The sequence below is a fragment of the Paramisgurnus dabryanus genome, chromosome 24, assembly GCF_030506205.2.
Source record: "Paramisgurnus dabryanus chromosome 24, PD_genome_1.1, whole genome shotgun sequence".
Classification (NCBI taxonomy): domain Eukaryota; kingdom Metazoa; phylum Chordata; class Actinopteri; order Cypriniformes; family Cobitidae; genus Paramisgurnus; species Paramisgurnus dabryanus.
This window is the reverse complement of record NC_133360.1, coordinates 6,922,200-6,930,222: the sequence shown is the minus strand read 5'-3', so window position 1 is coordinate 6,930,222 and position 8,023 is coordinate 6,922,200.

Genomic DNA, 8,023 nt, shown 5'->3' with positions numbered 1-8,023 from the left:
TTACCGTGGCGTCGACGTCATTACTGTGCTACTAACCAATGATACGCGTTATGGGAGGGGCTGCCTGTTCAGGTCCTCCCTAGAGTCATCCACGCCCCGATCTGCAATCTGCAGTCAGGTGTACTTGATTTAATTGGGACGTACAAACATCAAGAATCAGACTATGAATCTCAACCATGGTGACAATTAAATGAAAAACTTCATGCTGCAATGCATGCTGGGTATTAACAAATTACACATCTCATTCAGGACTCCCAGCATGCACTGCAGCATGGATAAATAAGATTTTTTTTCCAATTTTCTTTGTCACCATGGTTGAGATTCATAGTCTGATTCTTGATGTTTGTGCGTCCCAATTATACAGCAGATATTTTTTGTCCAAAGTTTCTTAAACTCCTTAATGACAAACTGCTCTGAAAGTGCTGGATCTCATTAACATCATTGACCGAAAATACACTTTTGATTAGTAAATTAATTAGGAATGATTTTTTACCATTATGTACCAACCACCACACCACAGAATTACACTACTCACTTTACATGTTTATAACAAATGTGGTGTATTAACAAAAAGTTAACACAACCAGGGAAAAACTAGCAAGCAAAAGACAAGGCTCAAGAGCCCAACTAAAACAAACACTAATCACAATAATGGTGACTTAAAATGAAACAAAACATCAACATCTAAACTTACATATAATAGATATATAATATATAATAAATATATAATATATAATAAATATAATAAAATAATATAAATATAAAAAATAAATATAATAAAATGCAATGTTTCTCTATCATTTACATAACAATCAAAGAAGTCAATATAATAAACAGTTGTTGTTTTAAACATTGTGTGACTGTGAACATTAAAACATGACATTGTCATAACGTTTAAAAATGGTAAAATGTAACATTCATCTAACGTTGAGACAACACAAAAACGTTCTTAGAACGTCAAGAAAACTGGACACTTTTAACGTTGGCAGAACGTTTTTGGGAACGTTAAAAACTTTCAGGGAACGTTCTTAGAACTTTTTTCTGTTAGCTGGGTGGCTGCACACATGCGAGACGGGAGCGAGCTGCTTGCAGCAAGAGGCAGCGTCACGAGTTCTACAACAGCGCTTAGGTGCCCGCAGATGCGCCTGCCTATTAATCGGCCTAATTTTGCAGCAAAATCGACCAAAGCGATTTTTTTAAATATGCCAAAAAACGGCCAATTAATCGGCCGGCCGATAAATCGGTCGACCTCTAGTAGCATTATACAATGTTTTCTCTGTTTATAATTCACAGCAATATATGTTACTGGAATGAATCAGACATGATGCAGAATTCATCAATATTTGCAGCGAATGTTTAGTCAGACGCCATAGATAGATAGATTATATTATAGCTCTCTTGGTTAGATATCCTTTAAGAGCAGGTAGCAATCACTTTAGTGACTCCAGATTATGAGCATGAACTACAAACAACATCATGTGTGACACATATCAGACTTTATTGACTAACTAAACACATACTACACTAAACCTACAAACACACACATATATACATACATACAGTTCAGCATTGGAAGAAAGTTAATGTTTAAGTAGAGAAAAGAGTAAAGCATGAAGTTATGGCAGTATTTGTTATTCAGCAGATCAAAGCACAAAACAAACCATCAGACAAAGACAAAGATGACTGAGAGATACTTAGAGATGACCCGACACTCCTCTCACAAACGGGTGTGTTCTTTGGCATGCATCTTTAAACTGGGAAAATGTCACACCCTAAAGTAGGAAAGTTAATTGTTTTTGTCTTCCAACATGCTGTTTTGCACTTAAAATTAGATTGGATCTTGTGATGGAAAATCTAGAGAGTTTCATAATATTAATACGAAGAAAAGTTACCAAAACATCGTAAACCACACCTTTGGTTACAATCATGGCCATACAATAAAGGTCAAATGTATCACTAGACACAACAACACACATTTTGAGCTTGATGCTGATGAAGATTGTAAAGGGTTCACAGCTGGAAAACAAAAACAGAAATTAATTTACTCATCTATATAGCAATTTTGTTATATTGTTTATTTACTTTTCTGTTCACTGTTCTTGAATGCATTCACTTTGTTATTATTATAACACGTGGTCTCTTTTTTCATACAAAGCTGGTGATGTTGAGGATCTGTACATTTTGTTGAAAAAATTACAATAATATATTGATTTACAAATCAAGAAACCTTCCCAATTTGCATGTGTAAACACATAGTAGCTGATATGAATTCTCAAGAAAAACAATTAGAAACATAAAAAGAAGATGAGAAATATGTTAAAACAGGACCTTAAATCACTCACCAGTGACAGTAACATTAAATCTCTTGGATGAAGTTTTGTTACTGTAGATCCATATTTCGTAAAGTCCAGCGTCTGTGATTGAGATGTTTGTGATGGTTAGAGATCCAGTCTGATTGTTCACCTTCAGTCTGTCTTTAGATATTTTAGTGCTGTTATACACATACATTTTTTTCTTATAGATTTGAGCTATACGAGTCCCCTGAGGTCCAAACATCCAATGTAACTCATCATCTGTCTGTATTTCAGTAATATCAGTGTGTAGAGTAACAGAATCTCCCTCCATCACTGACACTGACTTCACTTCATCTGGATCACCAAACACAGCTGCAGAACACAGAGACAGAAACTATTTACAAATAAACATGTTTCAGATTAAATAAGAGCAAGACACAAATTAGGATGTTAAACAAAATTCATATTCTCTCACAGGTTGCATGCCTGCATTGATGACCCAAAGATGTAATGGCCATGTTTTTAACAATGTTTTCATCAACGGCTAAACTTTAGTTATTGTATTGCAGTGTACTTTACAAACTATGTACTGTAAGCTGGTGTAATGTTATTCTGGTTATTGAAAGCCGCCAATTATTAGGGCCTACCATCGAACCCCACCCCATCCACCCGTACAATGTCACTGGGTAATTCACACATTTAACACTTAATACATTCAATGAGCAAAGTAGATAAAAATTGCACTTAATGATATATATGTAATTAATGTATAGAAAAATAAGATATTAGCTTTAAGTCAGAACCTGCATACGCAAACAATTCGTCTTTCTTTTCTTAAATTACATGTTACGTACCAAGTAAGTTCAGGATGAGGAATATGATGCGTATCCACATATTATTAATCATTTCACGGTATATCTAATATTGTATCCTTATATTTTATCCTTATAAAATCCACATTACATAGAAGTGTGTCGATGAAGAAACAACAGCGGCCATTTTTTGCTGGTCATCTGACTTTCGGCTCTAATTGCGTCACAACACGCGTCATCTTAAAAAATAGGTAAATTAAAAAAATATTAAATGAAGAATAATCAAATGATTTCATTTAAACAATATCAATATTAAAAACCGCAGATAAAATCACAACAGTTGCTTTATATATAAAAAATTAAGACATGTCCTTTATATATCGACCACTCCTCGTTCTCCAGCCCTCTCAGTTTCAGTTTTAAGGTGCTTTATGTGCACAAAACAACACGGATAAAAACTGCAAACCAACAACAACTGAGCAAACCAAACTGCATAATGTAAGAAAGTAGAGAATAACTTATATCCTTGACTGGTAAGGTATAAGGAATATTGTTAAAAACAGTAATAATAATTATAAAAAGAAACACAAAGTAAATATGTATTTCTAATAAAAGTCATCTACAGTAAGAGAAGATCTCTAGAAAAATGATATAAAGACAGCTTTACATCAGATCACTGCCCATCATGAAAGTGCCTTAAACATTTTTTCAATAATTACTCATTACTGTGTCATTCAAGCCCCGTATGGCTTTATTTCTGTTCTTTTGATCAAAACTGATATATAATTATATAATTTCCAATCTAATCATTAAAACATTCTGCCATTAAAACTAATAATCAATCAAGATCCAATAGAAATACAGAATACTACAGAAAGTTTACCTATTTAAAGATTATCAAGGTTTCTCAGTAATCTAAATATGTCAACTGGAGAGATGTGTGAAACTTTAAGGTAAATAAAACAAGCAATGAACTTTTAATGAAAGGTTTACTTACTTGGTGAGGTTTGTCTCTGTAAAACTATCTCTCTTGGCTATCATAAGAACTAATGCAGACTGCACTCGATTACTTTAAGTGTTATCAGGACAGGATGATGATAGGCTACATCAGTGTTTCTCAACTCCAGTCCTCAGCCCCCCGCCCCCTCCCATAATGTTTTAGATGTCTCCTTATATGATGAATATGAATTCAACTCACAGATTTAGGGCATAGCTGTGTACATGTGAATTACTTTTATATCTAGATCCTACTGTTGTTACCATACTTTATTAACTTTATCCCATACAATGTTTTTCCTGTTTTCTCAGTTCATTTTAAGACAAGTCTTATCAGACAAATGTATGTTACATGCCTGGTCCGAAGTAAACTTCTGGTCTGTGTTTGCTCTTCAATTGTTTCTAGACACATTATAAATGTTAGATTTGTATTGCTAAAACACGTTACAAATACTGTAAATTATAGAAATCAGGATTTTTTTTGGACAGGCCTGAAATCATGTCCCCAAAGGCCACACCCCTAACACAACAGAAACTATTCGCCTGCTTGATAGCCAGCATCCATTTAGGTTGCAACAACAGTATTTAAAAGGAGACAATGTTATTAGATTTTTTATTTTTGAGATATTCAGTTTCAGTTGGTGGAGCTTACAAGAGTATTCATAAACTTTCCGAGCATGCGCATTAACAAGAATGTGATTCCTTTTAGTCTTAGCACATCTAATAGATTGCCTCTTTCGTGTTAGGTTTACTATAATGGATCATATGTCAGATGGAGAATATTAACAGATTAAATTGTAAGTTACTCTACTTGGTCTTAATGCCATTAGTTCTGGCTGGGGATATAACTTCATAATACTCATTGGTCTTTCTCCTCTTTAATACATAGTTATTACCTATAAGTATAAAGTGGATCCAAGGCAAGAAACATCATTGAACAGCTCTCTCAAAGTATGGTGAAGCTTCCCTGTAACAGTACATGTAATATAACAAATGATTACATATTGCAAAAATTGCTAAAACTATTTCAAACAATTACAAATTCTCATATTTTGCACAATACAATTCACATAATAGGACTAGACTGCAGAAACAGAGTTTACACTTTTTTGAACCTTAGGTTCTGGTGTGCCACTATTTTATTTTAATAAGACCTTTCCAGCATTCTCATCACACTGAAAATATGTCATAACTTACTTACTTATATTCTTACCTTTCTATTCCAACCCAGTTTTTTTCTTCATTTTTTTTGGCAGAGTATCTTAATCTTACTAGTGTCATTCACAGGTTAATTGTGTTTGATTTATGTGACGATTTTGATGGAGCATTTGACCCGCATTGGATTCAATGCAATTCCTGAAAGGAACAGTATGTAGGATTGTGGCTAAAACTGGTACTGCAATCACACAACTGGCGGCCAATACACAAAATGACAACATAAACATCAGTTGAGGGCTGCAACTCCACTTTTTAAATGACAATATCCTGGCCAGACCACTGTTGTCAGTGATATAAGTTTTTGAAATGAAACTGATTTCTTAATGTCTAGTGACATATCAGGGCCATTTTATGATTAATTGATATACATTTCTTACATACTGTTCCTTTAAATATCACATTATGAAAAACAAGTAGGGATTAGGTATGAACAGGACCATTTTATCAGTATTTGTCACACATTACAAACACTTAATATTAAAAAGTATGATTTTTAATCCACATATTTTAACATGTTTATTTTAACAAATGTTAAAACATTTAACATTTTTAATTCAACGTGTTTTTTAACATACCTATGTTTAAAACATCCTAAATAAACTATTTAATATTGCTGTGAAATAAAATTAAGCTTTTCTTTTCCTAAACACTTTAAGCTTGTGCTTTCTGACTTCTTGCATTTTTTACACAAATGGTGCTTGTTTTGGTGTCATGTTTTGTGGGACACAACTGGCATGACCTTTAGTCACCTCTGGATTTACTGTGGGTCTGAATTAATCTGCTCTAAATAGTATTTTTTTGAAAATAGAAATAATAGTTTACTTTTACTTTTCTGTGTCTGAGAAAGTCTTTATCAGATTGACCCCCGAACATCAAAATTCGTAAAAAAAAAAATCATTATTTGTGTTTAAAAATACACTTCAAAAGACATCAGTGTATACTCACTTTGCATGCATGTTCATGGCCATGAATGAAAAAAGTGACAAAATGTCTGGAAGGAAAAAGATTACTTATGTAGTATTTCATAGACATTGTAAATAGCTCACTTTTATCATCTTTGTCTGTGAAAGTCTTTTTTAATACTGAAAAGAGTGAGGGAAAGCATTTTTACACCATTTCAGGACAGTAAAACACCAATATAGCAACAAACACTAACAACATATATTTAATTTGAGTCTGTACAGTTGCTTTGAAAAGAATAAAATTTCAGGTAAACTGTTTTTTTACAGTCAGCTTAAAAATCACAATGGGTCAAACTGACCCGGAGCATAATAAAGCGGTTAAGCAAGCTTTCTTGATGTATCAAGACATATGATTCCCTAGGACAAGCTAACTTTAACATAATGAAGTCCATCATTTTGAGTCATAGTTTTCAGCTCTGATTCATTGGCTATTTAAAAACGAAGCCTCACTTTCATTCAACAGAGCTTCTTCCAGAAGCAACTGCTATATGTTTAGTTAACCAACAGATGGCGCTGTGTTACACACGTGAAGCTTTGAATCTTAGAACATACAGTACCAAGCTTCATTTTTCCATCAATAATTAAAAATACCATCAGCAATTTCAGCTCTAGATTCAACAACTGGAACACTTACATTTCGCCATTGACACAGACTGACTGAAAATACTTAAGGAATCACCAGGAAATTAGGCAAAATGCAGAAACCAAGGACATAACATCTTAACCCTCCACGATGCCATTTTGTCTGCTATGAGTAATTAGGTTGCTGCAGTACTTGCATTAAATTTACAGGAATGTGCTGCCTTCTACTGGACAATTGAAATAACATCCAACTATATACACATTTAAATACTAAAGACATGACAGTTCACCCCAAAATTTTAATTCTGTCATCATTTTCTCATCCTCATGTTGTTTTAAACCTGTATAAATGTCTTTTTTTGTTTTTGAAGATATTTTGATAAATGATGGTAAGCACACAGTTGACGGTACCCATTCATTTCTATTGTATTTGTTTTTCTTACTATGGAAGTCAATGTTTACAATCAGCTGTGTGCTTACCATCACTTTTACAATATCTTTGTGTTCTTCAGAGAAAAGAAATTCACATTTACAACAACATGAGGATGAGAAAATGATTACAGAATTTTCATTTTTGGGAGAACTTTAATGGATACACTTACCCTACTCAAATATCTAAATAAATGAAACGCCACCCTGGGACTTTCACCCAAACTTTCACTTGTAGTTAGTTCCTTGTGATATTCTGGATACATGTAATGACACCCAGGTATGTATACCATTCAGCCAGAGACGAAGTTCAATTTAAGAAAAGACAAATAAAAACACAATTTAGATTCATGACCATACAATAAAGGTCAAATTTAACAGTAAACACAACAACACACATTTGGAGCTTGTTGATGATGAAGATTGGGACGAGTTCACAGCTGGAAAACAAACAGAAATAAATTTACTCTCTTTTTATCTCTAAATTTGTATTTACTTTTTCTGTTCACTGTTCTTGAATACATTGACTTTGTTTTTATTATGACATATGTCATAGAACAGCTGGTGATGTTCACACATGTTGAGGATCTGTACATTTTGTTGAAGAAATTACAATAATATATTAATTTACAAATCAAGAAATCCTTCCCAATTTACATGTGTAAACACACAGTAGCTGATATGAATTCTGAAGGAGATCAAAAAAAAAGAAGAAGATGGGAAACAGGAC